Source organism: Schistocerca cancellata, unplaced genomic scaffold, assembly GCF_023864275.1.
Source record: "Schistocerca cancellata isolate TAMUIC-IGC-003103 unplaced genomic scaffold, iqSchCanc2.1 HiC_scaffold_616, whole genome shotgun sequence".
Lineage (NCBI taxonomy): Eukaryota > Metazoa > Arthropoda > Insecta > Orthoptera > Acrididae > Schistocerca > Schistocerca cancellata.
In genome coordinates this window covers 12,391-29,224 of record NW_026046627.1, presented here as the reverse complement: position 1 = coordinate 29,224, position 16,834 = coordinate 12,391, and the positions used below count along the sequence as shown (strand labels likewise).

General features: G+C 48.9%; 32 non-coding genes across 32 annotated transcripts; all 32 read right to left on the bottom strand.

Annotated features, from left to right (window-relative positions):
* Window positions 1-3: 3 nt before the first annotated feature.
* Window positions 4-76, bottom strand: Trnaf-gaa (transfer RNA phenylalanine (anticodon GAA)). The gene has a single exon. It is a non-coding gene; the product is annotated as a tRNA-Phe (tRNA).
* A 613-nt stretch (window positions 77-689) lies between these two features.
* On the bottom strand, window positions 690-771 carry Trnas-uga (transfer RNA serine (anticodon UGA)). Its single transcript has one exon. It is a non-coding gene; the product is annotated as a tRNA-Ser (tRNA).
* A 571-nt stretch (window positions 772-1,342) lies between these two features.
* Trnas-cga (transfer RNA serine (anticodon CGA)) lies at window positions 1,343-1,424 on the bottom strand. The gene has a single exon. It is a non-coding gene; the product is annotated as a tRNA-Ser (tRNA).
* A 138-nt stretch (window positions 1,425-1,562) lies between these two features.
* On the bottom strand, window positions 1,563-1,635 carry Trnak-uuu (transfer RNA lysine (anticodon UUU)). Its single transcript has one exon. It is a non-coding gene; the product is annotated as a tRNA-Lys (tRNA).
* A 539-nt stretch (window positions 1,636-2,174) lies between these two features.
* Trnaf-gaa (transfer RNA phenylalanine (anticodon GAA)) lies at window positions 2,175-2,247 on the bottom strand. Its single transcript has one exon. It is a non-coding gene; the product is annotated as a tRNA-Phe (tRNA).
* A 613-nt stretch (window positions 2,248-2,860) lies between these two features.
* Trnas-uga (transfer RNA serine (anticodon UGA)) lies at window positions 2,861-2,942 on the bottom strand. Its single transcript has one exon. It is a non-coding gene; the product is annotated as a tRNA-Ser (tRNA).
* Window positions 2,943-3,513: 571 nt separating this feature from the next.
* Trnas-cga (transfer RNA serine (anticodon CGA)) lies at window positions 3,514-3,595 on the bottom strand. Its single transcript has one exon. It is a non-coding gene; the product is annotated as a tRNA-Ser (tRNA).
* Window positions 3,596-3,733: 138 nt separating this feature from the next.
* Window positions 3,734-3,806, bottom strand: Trnak-uuu (transfer RNA lysine (anticodon UUU)). The gene has a single exon. It is a non-coding gene; the product is annotated as a tRNA-Lys (tRNA).
* Window positions 3,807-4,345: 539 nt separating this feature from the next.
* Trnaf-gaa (transfer RNA phenylalanine (anticodon GAA)) lies at window positions 4,346-4,418 on the bottom strand. The gene has a single exon. It is a non-coding gene; the product is annotated as a tRNA-Phe (tRNA).
* A 613-nt stretch (window positions 4,419-5,031) lies between these two features.
* Trnas-uga (transfer RNA serine (anticodon UGA)) lies at window positions 5,032-5,113 on the bottom strand. Its single transcript has one exon. It is a non-coding gene; the product is annotated as a tRNA-Ser (tRNA).
* A 572-nt stretch (window positions 5,114-5,685) lies between these two features.
* Trnas-cga (transfer RNA serine (anticodon CGA)) lies at window positions 5,686-5,767 on the bottom strand. Its single transcript has one exon. It is a non-coding gene; the product is annotated as a tRNA-Ser (tRNA).
* A 138-nt stretch (window positions 5,768-5,905) lies between these two features.
* Window positions 5,906-5,978, bottom strand: Trnak-uuu (transfer RNA lysine (anticodon UUU)). Its single transcript has one exon. It is a non-coding gene; the product is annotated as a tRNA-Lys (tRNA).
* A 539-nt stretch (window positions 5,979-6,517) lies between these two features.
* Trnaf-gaa (transfer RNA phenylalanine (anticodon GAA)) lies at window positions 6,518-6,590 on the bottom strand. The gene has a single exon. It is a non-coding gene; the product is annotated as a tRNA-Phe (tRNA).
* A 613-nt stretch (window positions 6,591-7,203) lies between these two features.
* Trnas-uga (transfer RNA serine (anticodon UGA)) lies at window positions 7,204-7,285 on the bottom strand. The gene has a single exon. It is a non-coding gene; the product is annotated as a tRNA-Ser (tRNA).
* A 571-nt stretch (window positions 7,286-7,856) lies between these two features.
* On the bottom strand, window positions 7,857-7,938 carry Trnas-cga (transfer RNA serine (anticodon CGA)). The gene has a single exon. It is a non-coding gene; the product is annotated as a tRNA-Ser (tRNA).
* Window positions 7,939-8,076: 138 nt separating this feature from the next.
* On the bottom strand, window positions 8,077-8,149 carry Trnak-uuu (transfer RNA lysine (anticodon UUU)). Its single transcript has one exon. It is a non-coding gene; the product is annotated as a tRNA-Lys (tRNA).
* Window positions 8,150-8,688: 539 nt separating this feature from the next.
* Trnaf-gaa (transfer RNA phenylalanine (anticodon GAA)) lies at window positions 8,689-8,761 on the bottom strand. Its single transcript has one exon. It is a non-coding gene; the product is annotated as a tRNA-Phe (tRNA).
* A 613-nt stretch (window positions 8,762-9,374) lies between these two features.
* Window positions 9,375-9,456, bottom strand: Trnas-uga (transfer RNA serine (anticodon UGA)). Its single transcript has one exon. It is a non-coding gene; the product is annotated as a tRNA-Ser (tRNA).
* A 571-nt stretch (window positions 9,457-10,027) lies between these two features.
* On the bottom strand, window positions 10,028-10,109 carry Trnas-cga (transfer RNA serine (anticodon CGA)). The gene has a single exon. It is a non-coding gene; the product is annotated as a tRNA-Ser (tRNA).
* Window positions 10,110-10,247: 138 nt separating this feature from the next.
* Window positions 10,248-10,320, bottom strand: Trnak-uuu (transfer RNA lysine (anticodon UUU)). Its single transcript has one exon. It is a non-coding gene; the product is annotated as a tRNA-Lys (tRNA).
* Window positions 10,321-10,859: 539 nt separating this feature from the next.
* Window positions 10,860-10,932, bottom strand: Trnaf-gaa (transfer RNA phenylalanine (anticodon GAA)). The gene has a single exon. It is a non-coding gene; the product is annotated as a tRNA-Phe (tRNA).
* Window positions 10,933-11,545: 613 nt separating this feature from the next.
* Window positions 11,546-11,627, bottom strand: Trnas-uga (transfer RNA serine (anticodon UGA)). Its single transcript has one exon. It is a non-coding gene; the product is annotated as a tRNA-Ser (tRNA).
* A 571-nt stretch (window positions 11,628-12,198) lies between these two features.
* Window positions 12,199-12,280, bottom strand: Trnas-cga (transfer RNA serine (anticodon CGA)). The gene has a single exon. It is a non-coding gene; the product is annotated as a tRNA-Ser (tRNA).
* A 138-nt stretch (window positions 12,281-12,418) lies between these two features.
* Window positions 12,419-12,491, bottom strand: Trnak-uuu (transfer RNA lysine (anticodon UUU)). Its single transcript has one exon. It is a non-coding gene; the product is annotated as a tRNA-Lys (tRNA).
* A 539-nt stretch (window positions 12,492-13,030) lies between these two features.
* Window positions 13,031-13,103, bottom strand: Trnaf-gaa (transfer RNA phenylalanine (anticodon GAA)). The gene has a single exon. It is a non-coding gene; the product is annotated as a tRNA-Phe (tRNA).
* Window positions 13,104-13,716: 613 nt separating this feature from the next.
* Window positions 13,717-13,798, bottom strand: Trnas-uga (transfer RNA serine (anticodon UGA)). Its single transcript has one exon. It is a non-coding gene; the product is annotated as a tRNA-Ser (tRNA).
* Window positions 13,799-14,369: 571 nt separating this feature from the next.
* Window positions 14,370-14,451, bottom strand: Trnas-cga (transfer RNA serine (anticodon CGA)). Its single transcript has one exon. It is a non-coding gene; the product is annotated as a tRNA-Ser (tRNA).
* A 138-nt stretch (window positions 14,452-14,589) lies between these two features.
* On the bottom strand, window positions 14,590-14,662 carry Trnak-uuu (transfer RNA lysine (anticodon UUU)). Its single transcript has one exon. It is a non-coding gene; the product is annotated as a tRNA-Lys (tRNA).
* Window positions 14,663-15,201: 539 nt separating this feature from the next.
* Trnaf-gaa (transfer RNA phenylalanine (anticodon GAA)) lies at window positions 15,202-15,274 on the bottom strand. The gene has a single exon. It is a non-coding gene; the product is annotated as a tRNA-Phe (tRNA).
* A 613-nt stretch (window positions 15,275-15,887) lies between these two features.
* Window positions 15,888-15,969, bottom strand: Trnas-uga (transfer RNA serine (anticodon UGA)). Its single transcript has one exon. It is a non-coding gene; the product is annotated as a tRNA-Ser (tRNA).
* Window positions 15,970-16,541: 572 nt separating this feature from the next.
* Window positions 16,542-16,623, bottom strand: Trnas-cga (transfer RNA serine (anticodon CGA)). The gene has a single exon. It is a non-coding gene; the product is annotated as a tRNA-Ser (tRNA).
* A 138-nt stretch (window positions 16,624-16,761) lies between these two features.
* On the bottom strand, window positions 16,762-16,834 carry Trnak-uuu (transfer RNA lysine (anticodon UUU)). Its single transcript has one exon. It is a non-coding gene; the product is annotated as a tRNA-Lys (tRNA).

Genomic DNA, 16,834 nt, shown 5'->3' with positions numbered 1-16,834 from the left:
ACCTGCCGAAACCCGGGATCGAACCAGGGACCTTTAGATCTTCAGTCTAACGCTCTCCCAACTGAGCTATTTCGGCTGACGTCGAAGGTTGCCATTTGCATGTGTTCGTTAATTTGTGCCTCGTTGCCAATTTCACAGTCACCTTCGTCTGATAAGACATAGGGACGCTGAAGGGCGAGCAGCCGATGCAGTGAAGTTCCACACACATTTCTTCAGCTTCCGTCATCGTAACAAGCAAACATGTCGACTCGATTCGTGTGATATTGAATTCGCTGACTTGACGTGACGCCACGCTGACGCTAGAAAACACGTGCTATATCGATGCCAGGGGCAACTCGTGTGCAGAGAACGAGACACAAGAAGGAGTGAGCCTCTCCACCATATGAGAGGCAGTATCTAGCAGATACACACGGTAAAACATTCGACTTGCGTTAGCTCATAAATTGCTACACGTCATCGTCTGCAAGCTAAAATGGACACATCTGCACTGCCCAGTGAGGCGACACTTGTACTAACACCTGGTGGACGGCTGTGAGACTAGGAGATGAGCTGCGGCTTCTGGGGGCGACTGTAACGCTGCGCCCTCGATCAAATAACACTGCACATTGCTGGTGACCCACGTGTTTAGTAGTGACGCAACTGCTAGGTGCATCCTAGCAACATCCGCCTTTTGAGAGCGAGAAAATTTTCGCAGTCGGCAGGACTCGAACCTACGCTCCCAGAGGGAATCTGATTTCAAGTCAGACGCCTTAACCACTCGGCCACGACTGCCGGTGGCGGAAGCGACTCCCGACAAGTGAAGCCGCCATCTTTAGAAGCAATCTGATGGCAGAAAACGGCGTGGCCTCACTCTTTGCTGTAGGGTTTCCATTAGCCGTTACGAAAGTGTACTAATTTCCCACTGACTTATGGCTCCAATGGCGACTTCACCGACTTCCCACTGACGCACCGCTGACGCTAGTTTTCTGTCGTCTTAAAACGATGGACATACCTCCAAGCAGCTGCGAGATCTTAAGAAAAGAAAAAAAAACGCTGCACCACTGCTTTTGCCGCACTCGAATGATTGAAATTGCGATTCATAAAAAGAAAATGAAATGTCCGCTCTGTCCAACACTTTCGAGCACATCTGTGTACTCACCATCTCAGCGACGGCTTTCTGCAGTCCCAGCGTCAGTGCGAGGTGAACCGAAAGGCACAGTAAGTAGCTGTCGTCGCGAAAACTCAGTATTCTTAAAACGGAAATTTTCGTCTTGTTGAGAATGGCATCACTGGTTGCACCCGCATTCGCCCACGCATGTCACATGTGTGCGAAAACGTTTGCTCCTCTTTACGCAAAATCGCACGCAGCCGGTAGGATTCGAACCTACGCTCCCAGAGGGAATCTGATTTCGAGTCAGACGCCTTAACCACTCGGCCACGACTGCCGTTAGCGCGGTGTTCTCTCGACACATGCAACTGCTACCGTTTAAAACACTGTGGTGTCAGAAAACGGCGTAGCTGCATTATTTTCCGTAGCGTTTCCACCGCTACCAGACGAATCGCTACCAAAGTATTAAAATTTCCGCCCGGACAGGGACTTGAACCCTGGACCCTTAGGTTAAAAGCCTAATGCTCTACCGACTGAGCTATCCGGGCTCACACAAGGCTGCAAAACCTCCCACGATGCACAACTATACATTGACTCATGTCCTTTACTGTTGTTCAATCGCTGCATGGGGCCGTTACTAATAAAACGTCGCCCAAATGCTGTCTACAAACTTATCGCGCTAAGCCCGTAACACACTATCGAAGACTGCTGACACACGATGCAACAACAAATTGTACCAGTTGTTACGTCTCATACGTTGGAGCAGAGAATTTACGTGTTTTGTCGACACTCACTGGGCAATTGGAAAATTCACAAGCATTTCGAATGCAATGTTTCCCACGCTTTCGCTCATTTCACGGTTCCGTTGAAGATGTTCTTCACCACCTGACACAGAAAAGGGAATGCAGTCGGTAGGATATTTTTAATTCTTTTGCTTCTAAGGGAGTTAGTTGTCTAGTAAGTTCCTCTTATGGCATGCAATAGACAACCAGAACAGCTACAGGAGAGGGTCAGTTTTGTTGTCAGCGGTAGTTGCATTATCACAAACGCAGAGTAATTCCATTGGCGTCGCATGAAAACGAATACCTGCCGAAACCCGGGATCGAACCAGGGACCTTTAGATCTTCAGTCTAACGCTCTCCCAACTGAGCTATTTCGGCTGACGTCGAAGGTTGCCATTTGCATGTGTTCGTTAATTTGTGCCTCGTTGCCAATTTCACAGTCACCTTCGTCTGATAAGACATAGGGACGCTGAAGGGCGAGCAGCCGATGCAGTGAAGTTCCACACACATTTCTTCAGCTTCCGTCATCGTAACAAGCAAACATGTCGACTCGATTCGTGTGATATTGAATTCGCTGACTTGACGTGACGCCACGCTGACGCTAGAAAACACGTGCTATATCGATGCCAGGGGCAACTCGTGTGCAGAGAACGAGACACAAGAAGGAGTGAGCCTCTCCACCATATGAGAGGCAGTATCTAGCAGATACACACGGTAAAACATTCGACTTGCGTTAGCTCATAAATTGCTACACGTCATCGTCTGCAAGCTAAAATGGACACATCTGCACTGCCCAGTGAGGCGACACTTGTACTAACACCTGGTGGACGGCTGTGAGACTAGGAGATGAGCTGCGGCTTCTGGGGGCGACTGTAACGCTGCGCCCTCGATCAAATAACACTGCACATTGCTGGTGACCCACGTGTTTAGTAGTGACGCAACTGCTAGGTGCATCCTAGCAACATCCGCCTTTTGAGAGCGAGAAAATTTTCGCAGTCGGCAGGACTCGAACCTACGCTCCCAGAGGGAATCTGATTTCAAGTCAGACGCCTTAACCACTCGGCCACGACTGCCGGTGGCGGAAGCGACTCCCGACAAGTGAAGCCGCCATCTTTAGAAGCAATCTGATGGCAGAAAACGGCGTGGCCTCACTCTTTGCTGTAGGGTTTCCATTAGCCGTTACGAAAGTGTACTAATTTCCCACTGACTTATGGCTCCAATGGCGACTTCACCGACTTCCCACTGACGCACCGCTGACGCTAGTTTTCTGTCGTCTTAAAACGATGGACATACCTCCAAGCAGCTGCGAGATCTTAAGAAAAGAAAAAAAAACGCTGCACCACTGCTTTTGCCGCACTCGAATGATTGAAATTGCGATTCATAAAAAGAAAATGAAATGTCCGCTCTGTCCAACACTTTCGAGCACATCTGTGTACTCACCATCTCAGCGACGGCTTTCTGCAGTCCCAGCGTCAGTGCGAGGTGAACCGAAAGGCACAGTAAGTAGCTGTCGTCGCGAAAACTCAGTATTCTTAAAACGGAAATTTTCGTCTTGTTGAGAATGGCATCACTGGTTGCACCCGCATTCGCCCACGCATGTCACATGTGTGCGAAAACGTTTGCTCCTCTTTACGCAAAATCGCACGCAGCCGGTAGGATTCGAACCTACGCTCCCAGAGGGAATCTGATTTCGAGTCAGACGCCTTAACCATTCGGCCACGACTGCCGTTAGCGCGGTGTTCTCTCGACACATGCAACTGCTACCGTTTAAAACACTGTGGTGTCAGAAAACGGCGTAGCTGCATTATTTTCCGTAGCGTTTCCACCGCTACCAGACGAATCGCTACCAAAGTATTAAAATTTCCGCCCGGACAGGGACTTGAACCCTGGACCCTTAGGTTAAAAGCCTAATGCTCTACCGACTGAGCTATCCGGGCTCACACAAGGCTGCAAAACCTCCCACGATGCACAACTATACATTGACTCATGTCCTTTACTGTTGTTCAATCGCTGCATGGGGCCGTTACTAATAAAACGTCGCCCAAATGCTGTCTACAAACTTATCGCGCTAAGCCCGTAACACACTATCGAAGACTGCTGACACACGATGCAACAACAAATTGTACCAGTTGTTACGTCTCATACGTTGGAGCAGAGAATTTACGTGTTTTGTCGACACTCACTGGGCAATTGGAAAATTCACAAGCATTTCGAATGCAATGTTTCCCACGCTTTCGCTCATTTCACGGTTCCGTTGAAGATGTTCTTCACCACCTGACACAGAAAAGGGAATGCAGTCGGTAGGATATTTTTAATTCTTTTGCTTCTAAGGGAGTTAGTTGTCTAGTAAGTTCCTCTTATGGCATGCAATAGACAACCAGAACAGCTACAGGAGAGGGTCAGTTTTGTTGTCAGCGGTAGTTGCATTATCACAAACGCAGAGTAATTCCATTGGCGTCGCATGAAAACGAATACCTGCCGAAACCCGGGATCGAACCAGGGACCTTTAGATCTTCAGTCTAACGCTCTCCCAACTGAGCTATTTCGGCTGACGTCGAAGGTTGCCATTTGCATGTGTTCGTTAATTTGTGCCTCGTTGCCAATTTCACAGTCACCTTCGTCTGATAAGACATAGGGACGCTGAAGGGCGAGCAGCCGATGCAGTGAAGTTCCACACACATTTCTTCAGCTTCCGTCATCGTAACAAGCAAACATGTCGACTCGATTCGTGTGATATTGAATTCGCTGACTTGACGTGACGCCACGCTGACGCTAGAAAACACGTGCTATATCGATGCCAGGGGCAACTCGTGTGCAGAGAACGAGACACAAGAAGGAGTGAGCCTCTCCACCATATGAGAGGCAGTATCTAGCAGATACACACGGTAAAACATTCGACTTGCGTTAGCTCATAAATTGCTACACGTCATCGTCTGCAAGCTAAAATGGACACATCTGCACTGCCCAGTGAGGCGACACTTGTACTAACACCTGGTGGACGGCTGTGAGACTAGGAGATGAGCTGCGGCTTCTGGGGGCGACTGTAACGCTGCGCCCTCGATCAAATAACACTGCACATTGCTGGTGACCCACGTGTTTAGTAGTGACGCAACTGCTAGGTGCATCCTAGCAACGTCCGCCTTTTGAGAGCGAGAAAATTTTCGCAGTCGGCAGGACTCGAACCTACGCTCCCAGAGGGAATCTGATTTCAAGTCAGACGCCTTAGCTACTCGGCCACGACTGCCGGTGGCGGAAGCGACTCCCGACAAGTGAAGCCGCCATCTTTAGAAGCAATCTGATGGCAGAAAACGGCGTGGCCTCACTCTTTGCTGTAGGGTTTCCATTAGCCGTTACGAAAGTGTACTAATTTCCCACTGACTTATGGCTCCAATGGCGACTTCACCGACTTCCCACTGACGCACCGCTGACGCTAGTTTTCTGTCGTCTTAAAACGATGGACATACCTCCAAGCAGCTGCGAGATCTTAAGAAAAGAAAAAAAAAACGCTGCACCACTGCTTTTGCCGCACTCGAATGATTGAAATTGCGATTCATAAAAAGAAAATGAAATGTCCGCTCTGTCCAACACTTTCGAGCACATCTGTGTACTCACCATCTCAGCGACGGCTTTCTGCAGTCCCAGCGTCAGTGCGAGGTGAACCGAAAGGCACAGTAAGTAGCTGTCGTCGCGAAAACTCAGTATTCTTAAAACGGAAATTTTCGTCTTGTTGAGAATGGCATCACTGGTTGCACCCGCATTCGCCCACGCATGTCACATGTGTGCGAAAACGTTTGCTCCTCTTTACGCAAAATCGCACGCAGCCGGTAGGATTCGAACCTACGCTCCCAGAGGGAATCTGATTTCGAGTCAGACGCCTTAACCACTCGGCCACGACTGCCGTTAGCGCGGTGTTCTCTCGACACATGCAACTGCTACCGTTTAAAACACTGTGGTGTCAGAAAACGGCGTAGCTGCATTATTTTCCGTAGCGTTTCCACCGCTACCAGACGAATCGCTACCAAAGTATTAAAATTTCCGCCCGGACAGGGACTTGAACCCTGGACCCTTAGGTTAAAAGCCTAATGCTCTACCGACTGAGCTATCCGGGCTCACACAAGGCTGCAAAACCTCCCACGATGCACAACTATACATTGACTCATGTCCTTTACTGTTGTTCAATCGCTGCATGGGGCCGTTACTAATAAAACGTCGCCCAAATGCTGTCTACAAACTTATCGCGCTAAGCCCGTAACACACTATCGAAGACTGCTGACACACGATGCAACAACAAATTGTACCAGTTGTTACGTCTCATACGTTGGAGCAGAGAATTTACGTGTTTTGTCGACACTCACTGGGCAATTGGAAAATTCACAAGCATTTCGAATGCAATGTTTCCCACGCTTTCGCTCATTTCACGGTTCCGTTGAAGATGTTCTTCACCACCTGACACAGAAAAGGGAATGCAGTCGGTAGGATATTTTTAATTCTTTTGCTTCTAAGGGAGTTAGTTGTCTAGTAAGTTCCTCTTATGGCATGCAATAGACAACCAGAACAGCTACAGGAGAGGGTCAGTTTTGTTGTCAGCGGTAGTTGCATTATCACAAACGCAGAGTAATTCCATTGGCGTCGCATGAAAACGAATACCTGCCGAAACCCGGGATCGAACCAGGGACCTTTGGATCTTCAGTCTAACGCTCTCCCAACTGAGCTATTTCGGCTGACGTCGAAGGTTGCCATTTGCATGTGTTCGTTAATTTGTGCCTCGTTGCCAATTTCACAGTCACCTTCGTCTGATAAGACATAGGGACGCTGAAGGGCGAGCAGCCGATGCAGTGAAGTTCCACACACATTTCTTCAGCTTCCGTCATCGTAACAAGCAAACATGTCGACTCGATTCGTGTGATATTGAATTCGCTGACTTGACGTGACGCCACGCTGACGCTAGAAAACACGTGCTATATCGATGCCAGGGGCAACTCGTGTGCAGAGAACGAGACACAAGAAGGAGTGAGCCTCTCCACCATATGAGAGGCAGTATCTAGCAGATACACACGGTAAAACATTCGACTTGCGTTAGCTCATAAATTGCTACACGTCATCGTCTGCAAGCTAAAATGGACACATCTGCACTGCCCAGTGAGGCGACACTTGTACTAACACCTGGTGGACGGCTGTGAGACTAGGAGATGAGCTGCGGCTTCTGGGGGCGACTGTAACGCTGCGCCCTCGATCAAATAACACTGCACATTGCTGGTGACCCACGTGTTTAGTAGTGACGCAACTGCTAGGTGCATCCTAGCAACGTCCGCCTTTTGAGAGCGAGAAAATTTTCGCAGTCGGCAGGACTCGAACCTACGCTCCCAGAGGGAATCTGATTTCAAGTCAGACGCCTTAACCACTCGGCCACGACTGCCGGTGGCGGAAGCGACTCCCGACAAGTGAAGCCGCCATCTTTAGAAGCAATCTGATGGCAGAAAACGGCGTGGCCTCGCTCTTTGCTGTAGGGTTTCCATTAGCCGTTACGAAAGTGTACTAATTTCCCACTGACTTATGGCTCCAATGGCGACTTCACCGACTTCCCACTGACGCACCGCTGACGCTAGTTTTCTGTCGTCTTAAAACGATGGACATACCTCCAAGCAGCTGCGAGATCTTAAGAAAAGAAAAAAAAACGCTGCACCACTGCTTTTGCCGCACTCGAATGATTGAAATTGCGATTCATAAAAAGAAAATGAAATGTCCGCTCTGTCCAACACTTTCGAGCACATCTGTGTACTCACCATCTCAGCGACGGCTTTCTGCAGTCCCAGCGTCAGTGCGAGGTGAACCGAAAGGCACAGTAAGTAGCTGTCGTCGCGAAAACTCAGTATTCTTAAAACGGAAATTTTCGTCTTGTTGAGAATGGCATCACTGGTTGCACCCGCATTCGCCCACGCATGTCACATGTGTGCGAAAACGTTTGCTCCTCTTTACGCAAAATCGCACGCAGCCGGTAGGATTCGAACCTACGCTCCCAGAGGGAATCTGATTTCGAGTCAGACGCCTTAACCATTCGGCCACGACTGCCGTTAGCGCGGTGTTCTCTCGACACATGCAACTGCTACCGTTTAAAACACTGTGGTGTCAGAAAACGGCGTAGCTGCATTATTTTCCGTAGCGTTTCCACCGCTACCAGACGAATCGCTACCAAAGTATTAAAATTTCCGCCCGGACAGGGACTTGAACCCTGGACCCTTAGGTTAAAAGCCTAATGCTCTACCGACTGAGCTATCCGGGCTCACACAAGGCTGCAAAACCTCCCACGATGCACAACTATACATTGACTCATGTCCTTTACTGTTGTTCAATCGCTGCATGGGGCCGTTACTAATAAAACGTCGCCCAAATGCTGTCTACAAACTTATCGCGCTAAGCCCGTAACACACTATCGAAGACTGCTGACACACGATGCAACAACAAATTGTACCAGTTGTTACGTCTCATACGTTGGAGCAGAGAATTTACGTGTTTTGTCGACACTCACTGGGCAATTGGAAAATTCACAAGCATTTCGAATGCAATGTTTCCCACGCTTTCGCTCATTTCACGGTTCCGTTGAAGATGTTCTTCACCACCTGACACAGAAAAGGGAATGCAGTCGGTAGGATATTTTTAATTCTTTTGCTTCTAAGGGAGTTAGTTGTCTAGTAAGTTCCTCTTATGGCATGCAATAGACAACCAGAACAGCTACAGGAGAGGGTCAGTTTTGTTGTCAGCGGTAGTTGCATTATCACAAACGCAGAGTAATTCCATTGGCGTCGCATGAAAACGAATACCTGCCGAAACCCGGGATCGAACCAGGGACCTTTAGATCTTCAGTCTAACGCTCTCCCAACTGAGCTATTTCGGCTGACGTCGAAGGTTGCCATTTGCATGTGTTCGTTAATTTGTGCCTCGTTGCCAATTTCACAGTCACCTTCGTCTGATAAGACATAGGGACGCTGAAGGGCGAGCAGCCGATGCAGTGAAGTTCCACACACATTTCTTCAGCTTCCGTCATCGTAACAAGCAAACATGTCGACTCGATTCGTGTGATATTGAATTCGCTGACTTGACGTGACGCCACGCTGACGCTAGAAAACACGTGCTATATCGATGCCAGGGGCAACTCGTGTGCAGAGAACGAGACACAAGAAGGAGTGAGCCTCTCCACCATATGAGAGGCAGTATCTAGCAGATACACACGGTAAAACATTCGACTTGCGTTAGCTCATAAATTGCTACACGTCATCGTCTGCAAGCTAAAATGGACACATCTGCACTGCCCAGTGAGGCGACACTTGTACTAACACCTGGTGGACGGCTGTGAGACTAGGAGATGAGCTGCGGCTTCTGGGGGCGACTGTAACGCTGCGCCCTCGATCAAATAACACTGCACATTGCTGGTGACCCACGTGTTTAGTAGTGACGCAACTGCTAGGTGCATCCTAGCAACGTCCGCCTTTTGAGAGCGAGAAAATTTTCGCAGTCGGCAGGACTCGAACCTACGCTCCCAGAGGGAATCTGATTTCAAGTCAGACGCCTTAACCACTCGGCCACGACTGCCGGTGGCGGAAGCGACTCCCGACAAGTGAAGCCGCCATCTTTAGAAGCAATCTGATGGCAGAAAACGGCGTGGCCTCACTCTTTGCTGTAGGGTTTCCATTAGCCGTTACGAAAGTGTACTAATTTCCCACTGACTTATGGCTCCAATGGCGACTTCACCGACTTCCCACTGACGCACCGCTGACGCTAGTTTTCTGTCGTCTTAAAACGATGGACATACCTCCAAGCAGCTGCGAGATCTTAAGAAAAGAAAAAAAAACGCTGCACCACTGCTTTTGCCGCACTCGAATGATTGAAATTGCGATTCATAAAAAGAAAATGAAATGTCCGCTCTGTCCAACACTTTCGAGCACATCTGTGTACTCACCATCTCAGCGACGGCTTTCTGCAGTCCCAGCGTCAGTGCGAGGTGAACCGAAAGGCACAGTAAGTAGCTGTCGTCGCGAAAACTCAGTATTCTTAAAACGGAAATTTTCGTCTTGTTGAGAATGGCATCACTGGTTGCACCCGCATTCGCCCACGCATGTCACATGTGTGCGAAAACGTTTGCTCCTCTTTACGCAAAATCGCACGCAGCCGGTAGGATTCGAACCTACGCTCCCAGAGGGAATCTGATTTCGAGTCAGACGCCTTAACCACTCGGCCACGACTGCCGTTAGCGCGGTGTTCTCTCGACACATGCAACTGCTACCGTTTAAAACACTGTGGTGTCAGAAAACGGCGTAGCTGCATTATTTTCCGTAGCGTTTCCACCGCTACCAGACGAATCGCTACCAAAGTATTAAAATTTCCGCCCGGACAGGGACTTGAACCCTGGACCCTTAGGTTAAAAGCCTAATGCTCTACCGACTGAGCTATCCGGGCTCACACAAGGCTGCAAAACCTCCCACGATGCACAACTATACATTGACTCATGTCCTTTACTGTTGTTCAATCGCTGCATGGGGCCGTTACTAATAAAACGTCGCCCAAATGCTGTCTACAAACTTATCGCGCTAAGCCCGTAACACACTATCGAAGACTGCTGACACACGATGCAACAACAAATTGTACCAGTTGTTACGTCTCATACGTTGGAGCAGAGAATTTACGTGTTTTGTCGACACTCACTGGGCAATTGGAAAATTCACAAGCATTTCGAATGCAATGTTTCCCACGCTTTCGCTCATTTCACGGTTCCGTTGAAGATGTTCTTCACCACCTGACACAGAAAAGGGAATGCAGTCGGTAGGATATTTTTAATTCTTTTGCTTCTAAGGGAGTTAGTTGTCTAGTAAGTTCCTCTTATGGCATGCAATAGACAACCAGAACAGCTACAGGAGAGGGTCAGTTTTGTTGTCAGCGGTAGTTGCATTATCACAAACGCAGAGTAATTCCATTGGCGTCGCATGAAAACGAATACCTGCCGAAACCCGGGATCGAACCAGGGACCTTTGGATCTTCAGTCTAACGCTCTCCCAACTGAGCTATTTCGGCTGACGTCGAAGGTTGCCATTTGCATGTGTTCGTTAATTTGTGCCTCGTTGCCAATTTCACAGTCACCTTCGTCTGATAAGACATAGGGACGCTGAAGGGCGAGCAGCCGATGCAGTGAAGTTCCACACACATTTCTTCAGCTTCCGTCATCGTAACAAGCAAACATGTCGACTCGATTCGTGTGATATTGAATTCGCTGACTTGACGTGACGCCACGCTGACGCTAGAAAACACGTGCTATATCGATGCCAGGGGCAACTCGTGTGCAGAGAACGAGACACAAGAAGGAGTGAGCCTCTCCACCATATGAGAGGCAGTATCTAGCAGATACACACGGTAAAACATTCGACTTGCGTTAGCTCATAAATTGCTACACGTCATCGTCTGCAAGCTAAAATGGACACATCTGCACTGCCCAGTGAGGCGACACTTGTACTAACACCTGGTGGACGGCTGTGAGACTAGGAGATGAGCTGCGGCTTCTGGGGGCGACTGTAACGCTGCGCCCTCGATCAAATAACACTGCACATTGCTGGTGACCCACGTGTTTAGTAGTGACGCAACTGCTAGGTGCATCCTAGCAACGTCCGCCTTTTGAGAGCGAGAAAATTTTCGCAGTCGGCAGGACTCGAACCTACGCTCCCAGAGGGAATCTGATTTCAAGTCAGACGCCTTAACCACTCGGCCACGACTGCCGGTGGCGGAAGCGACTCCCGACAAGTGAAGCCGCCATCTTTAGAAGCAATCTGATGGCAGAAAACGGCGTGGCCTCACTCTTTGCTGTAGGGTTTCCATTAGCCGTTACGAAAGTGTACTAATTTCCCACTGACTTATGGCTCCAATGGCGACTTCACCGACTTCCCACTGACGCACCGCTGACGCTAGTTTTCTGTCGTCTTAAAACGATGGACATACCTCCAAGCAGCTGCGAGATCTTAAGAAAAGAAAAAAAAACGCTGCACCACTGCTTTTGCCGCACTCGAATGATTGAAATTGCGATTCATAAAAAGAAAATGAAATGTCCGCTCTGTCCAACACTTTCGAGCACATCTGTGTACTCACCATCTCAGCGACGGCTTTCTGCAGTCCCAGCGTCAGTGCGAGGTGAACCGAAAGGCACAGTAAGTAGCTGTCGTCGCGAAAACTCAGTATTCTTAAAACGGAAATTTTCGTCTTGTTGAGAATGGCATCACTGGTTGCACCCGCATTCGCCCACGCATGTCACATGTGTGCGAAAACGTTTGCTCCTCTTTACGCAAAATCGCACGCAGCCGGTAGGATTCGAACCTACGCTCCCAGAGGGAATCTGATTTCGAGTCAGACGCCTTAACCATTCGGCCACGACTGCCGTTAGCGCGGTGTTCTCTCGACACATGCAACTGCTACCGTTTAAAACACTGTGGTGTCAGAAAACGGCGTAGCTGCATTATTTTCCGTAGCGTTTCCACCGCTACCAGACGAATCGCTACCAAAGTATTAAAATTTCCGCCCGGACAGGGACTTGAACCCTGGACCCTTAGGTTAAAAGCCTAATGCTCTACCGACTGAGCTATCCGGGCTCACACAAGGCTGCAAAACCTCCCACGATGCACAACTATACATTGACTCATGTCCTTTACTGTTGTTCAATCGCTGCATGGGGCCGTTACTAATAAAACGTCGCCCAAATGCTGTCTACAAACTTATCGCGCTAAGCCCGTAACACACTATCGAAGACTGCTGACACACGATGCAACAACAAATTGTACCAGTTGTTACGTCTCATACGTTGGAGCAGAGAATTTACGTGTTTTGTCGACACTCACTGGGCAATTGGAAAATTCACAAGCATTTCGAATGCAATGTTTCCCACGCTTTCGCTCATTTCACGGTTCCGTTGAAGATGTTCTTCACCACCTGACACAGAAAAGGGAATGCAGTCGGTAGGATATTTTTAATTCTTTTGCTTCTAAGGGAGTTAGTTGTCTAGTAAGTTCCTCTTATGGCATGCAATAGACAACCAGAACAGCTACAGGAGAGGGTCAGTTTTGTTGTCAGCGGTAGTTGCATTATCACAAACGCAGAGTAATTCCATTGGCGTCGCATGAAAACGAATACCTGCCGAAACCCGGGATCGAACCAGGGACCTTTAGATCTTCAGTCTAACGCTCTCCCAACTGAGCTATTTCGGCTGACGTCGAAGGTTGCCATTTGCATGTGTTCGTTAATTTGTGCCTCGTTGCCAATTTCACAGTCACCTTCGTCTGATAAGACATAGGGACGCTGAAGGGCGAGCAGCCGATGCAGTGAAGTTCCACACACATTTCTTCAGCTTCCGTCATCGTAACAAGCAAACATGTCGACTCGATTCGTGTGATATTGAATTCGCTGACTTGACGTGACGCCACGCTGACGCTAGAAAACACGTGCTATATCGATGCCAGGGGCAACTCGTGTGCAGAGAACGAGACACAAGAAGGAGTGAGCCTCTCCACCATATGAGAGGCAGTATCTAGCAGATACACACGGTAAAACATTCGACTTGCGTTAGCTCATAAATTGCTACACGTCATCGTCTGCAAGCTAAAATGGACACATCTGCACTGCCCAGTGAGGCGACACTTGTACTAACACCTGGTGGACGGCTGTGAGACTAGGAGATGAGCTGCGGCTTCTGGGGGCGACTGTAACGCTGCGCCCTCGATCAAATAACACTGCACATTGCTGGTGACCCACGTGTTTAGTAGTGACGCAACTGCTAGGTGCATCCTAGCAACATCCGCCTTTTGAGAGCGAGAAAATTTTCGCAGTCGGCAGGACTCGAACCTACGCTCCCAGAGGGAATCTGATTTCAAGTCAGACGCCTTAACCACTCGGCCACGACTGCCGGTGGCGGAAGCGACTCCCGACAAGTGAAGCCGCCATCTTTAGAAGCAATCTGATGGCAGAAAACGGCGTGGCCTCACTCTTTGCTGTAGGGTTTCCATTAGCCGTTACGAAAGTGTACTAATTTCCCACTGACTTATGGCTCCAATGGCGACTTCACCGACTTCCCACTGACGCACCGCTGACGCTAGTTTTCTGTCGTCTTAAAACGATGGACATACCTCCAAGCAGCTGCGAGATCTTAAGAAAAGAAAAAAAAACGCTGCACCACTGCTTTTGCCGCACTCGAATGATTGAAATTGCGATTCATAAAAAGAAAATGAAATGTCCGCTCTGTCCAACACTTTCGAGCACATCTGTGTACTCACCATCTCAGCGACGGCTTTCTGCAGTCCCAGCGTCAGTGCGAGGTGAACCGAAAGGAACAGTAAGTAGCTGTCGTCGCGAAAACTCAGTATTCTTAAAACGGAAATTTTCGTCTTGTTGAGAATGGCATCACTGGTTGCACCCGCATTCGCCCACGCATGTCACATGTGTGCGAAAACGTTTGCTCCTCTTTACGCAAAATCGCACGCAGCCGGTAGGATTCGAACCTACGCTCCCAGAGGGAATCTGATTTCGAGTCAGACGCCTTAACCATTCGGCCACGACTGCCGTTAGCGCGGTGTTCTCTCGACACATGCAACTGCTACCGTTTAAAACACTGTGGTGTCAGAAAACGGCGTAGCTGCATTATTTTCCGTAGCGTTTCCACCGCTACCAGACGAATCGCTACCAAAGTATTAAAATTTCCGCCCGGACAGGGACTTGAACCCTGGACCCTTAGGTTAAAAGCCTAATGCTCTACCGACTGAGCTATCCGGGCTCACACAAGGCTGCAAAACCTCCCACGATGCACAACTATACATTGACTCATGTCCTTTACTGTTGTTCAATCGCTGCATGGGGCCGTTACTAATAAAACGTCGCCCAAATGCTGTCTACAAACTTATCGCGCTAAGCCCGTAACACACTATCGAAGACTGCTGACACACGATGCAACAACAAATTGTACCAGTTGTTACGTCTCATACGTTGGAGCAGAGAATTTACGTGTTTTGTCGACACTCACTGGGCAATTGGAAAATTCACAAGCATTTCGAATGCAATGTTTCCCACGCTTTCGCTCATTTCACGGTTCCGTTGAAGATGTTCTTCACCACCTGACACAGAAAAGGGAATGCAGTCGGTAGGATATTTTTAATTCTTTTGCTTCTAAGGGAGTTAGTTGTCTAGTAAGTTCCTCTTATGGCATGCAATAGACAACCAGAACAGCTACAGGAGAGGGTCAGTTTTGTTGTCAGCGGTAGTTGCATTATCACAAACGCAGAGTAATTCCATTGGCGTCGCATGAAAACGAATACCTGCCGAAACCCGGGATCGAACCAGGGACCTTTAGATCTTCAGTCTAACGCTCTCCCAACTGAGCTATTTCGGCTGACGTCGAAGGTTGCCATTTGCATGTGTTCGTTAATTTGTGCCTCGTTGCCAATTTCACAGTCACCTTCGTCTGATAAGACATAGGGACGCTGAAGGGCGAGCAGCCGATGCAGTGAAGTTCCACACACATTTCTTCAGCTTCCGTCATCGTAACAAGCAAACATGTCGACTCGATTCGTGTGATATTGAATTCGCTGACTTGACGTGACGCCACGCTGACGCTAGAAAACACGTGCTATATCGATGCCAGGGGCAACTCGTGTGCAGAGAACGAGACACAAGAAGGAGTGAGCCTCTCCACCATATGAGAGGCAGTATCTAGCAGATACACACGGTAAAACATTCGACTTGCGTTAGCTCATAAATTGCTACACGTCATCGTCTGCAAGCTAAAATGGACACATCTGCACTGCCCAGTGAGGCGACACTTGTACTAACACCTGGTGGACGGCTGTGAGACTAGGAGATGAGCTGCGGCTTCTGGGGGCGACTGTAACGCTGCGCCCTCGATCAAATAACACTGCACATTGCTGGTGACCCACGTGTTTAGTAGTGACGCAACTGCTAGGTGCATCCTAGCAACGTCCGCCTTTTGAGAGCGAGAAAATTTTCGCAGTCGGCAGGACTCGAACCTACGCTCCCAGAGGGAATCTGATTTCAAGTCAGACGCCTTAGCTACTCGGCCACGACTGCCGGTGGCGGAAGCGACTCCCGACAAGTGAAGCCGCCATCTTTAGAAGCAATCTGATGGCAGAAAACGGCGTGGCCTCACTCTTTGCTGTAGGGTTTCCATTAGCCGTTACGAAAGTGTACTAATTTCCCACTGACTTATGGCTCCAATGGCGACTTCACCGACTTCCCACTGACGCACCGCTGACGCTAGTTTTCTGTCGTCTTAAAACGATGGACATACCTCCAAGCAGCTGCGAGATCTTAAGAAAAGAAAAAAAAAACGCTGCACCACTGCTTTTGCCGCACTCGAATGATTGAAATTGCGATTCATAAAAAGAAAATGAAATGTCCGCTCTGTCCAACACTTTCGAGCACATCTGTGTACTCACCATCTCAGCGACGGCTTTCTGCAGTCCCAGCGTCAGTGCGAGGTGAACCGAAAGGCACAGTAAGTAGCTGTCGTCGCGAAAACTCAGTATTCTTAAAACGGAAATTTTCGTCTTGTTGAGAATGGCATCACTGGTTGCACCCGCATTCGCCCACGCATGTCACATGTGTGCGAAAACGTTTGCTCCTCTTTACGCAAAATCGCACGCAGCCGGTAGGATTCGAACCTACGCTCCCAGAGGGAATCTGATTTCGAGTCAGACGCCTTAACCATTCGGCCACGACTGCCGTTAGCGCGGTGTTCTCTCGACACATGCAACTGCTACCGTTTAAAACACTGTGGTGTCAGAAAACGGCGTAGCTGCATTATTTTCCGTAGCGTTTCCACCGCTACCAGACGAATCGCTACCAAAGTATTAAAATTTCCGCCCGGACAGGGACTTGAACCCTGGACCCTTAGGTTAAAAGCCTAATGCTCTACCGACTGAGCTATCCGGGC